The 652-nt window shown below is 44.2% G+C and overlaps 1 non-coding gene across 1 annotated transcript; it reads left to right on the top strand.

The window, feature by feature from the left end:
- Positions 1 to 245: 245 nt before the first annotated feature.
- On the top strand, positions 246 to 349 carry LOC148555557 (small nucleolar RNA R71). Its single transcript, XR_015886601.1, has one exon. It is a non-coding gene; the product is annotated as a small nucleolar RNA R71 (small nucleolar RNA).
- Positions 350 to 652: the final 303 nt, after the last annotated feature.

The raw sequence follows: 652 nt of genomic DNA, 5'->3' as shown, positions 1-652 counted from the left end.
GCTGGGTAATGAGCTTGTTTTGGGCCAACAGAGCATCTACATTGTTTAGCTCCATCACTCCTCTTGTGTTCGCTCTTTCGAAAGCATAGAAGTAGTCATTTTCTGCTACTATTTTAATAACATCTATGGCTTCCTCAATGGTCTTCTTCTTGTTCAAGGATCCTCCAGATGAATGGTCTACTGCCTTCTTTGACTCATAAGAGAGCCCTTCATAGAAAATGTGCAGCTGGACCCATTCGTTGAACATGTCAGGTGGACACCTCCTTGTTAAGTCTTTGAACCTCTCCCATGCTTCATACAGAGTCTCACCATCTTGTTGCCTGAAGGTTTGAACCTCAACTCTCAGCCTATTGATTCGTTGAGGAGGGTAGAATCTTGCTAAGAATTTGTTCACCACATCCTCCCAAGTTGTCAAGCTCTCCCTTGGGAAGGATTCCAGCCACTTGGCTGCCTTGTCTCTGAGTGAGAAGGGAAATAAGAGCAGTCTATAGGCGTCAGGATGAACACCATTAGATTTCACTGTGTCACATATTCTCAGGAAGGTGGTCAAATGTTGATTGGGGTCTTCTTGAACACCTCCTCTAAACGAACAGTTGTTCTGAACAAGGGTGATGAGCTGTGGTTTAAGTTCAAAGTTGTTGGCATGGATTGT

The sequence above is a fragment of the Arachis ipaensis genome, chromosome B6 (assembly GCF_059453495.1).
Source record: "Arachis ipaensis isolate K30076 ecotype BB chromosome B6, ASM5945349v1, whole genome shotgun sequence".
NCBI lineage: Eukaryota > Viridiplantae > Streptophyta > Magnoliopsida > Fabales > Fabaceae > Arachis > Arachis ipaensis.
This window is presented reverse-complemented; position numbering and strand designations above follow the sequence as displayed.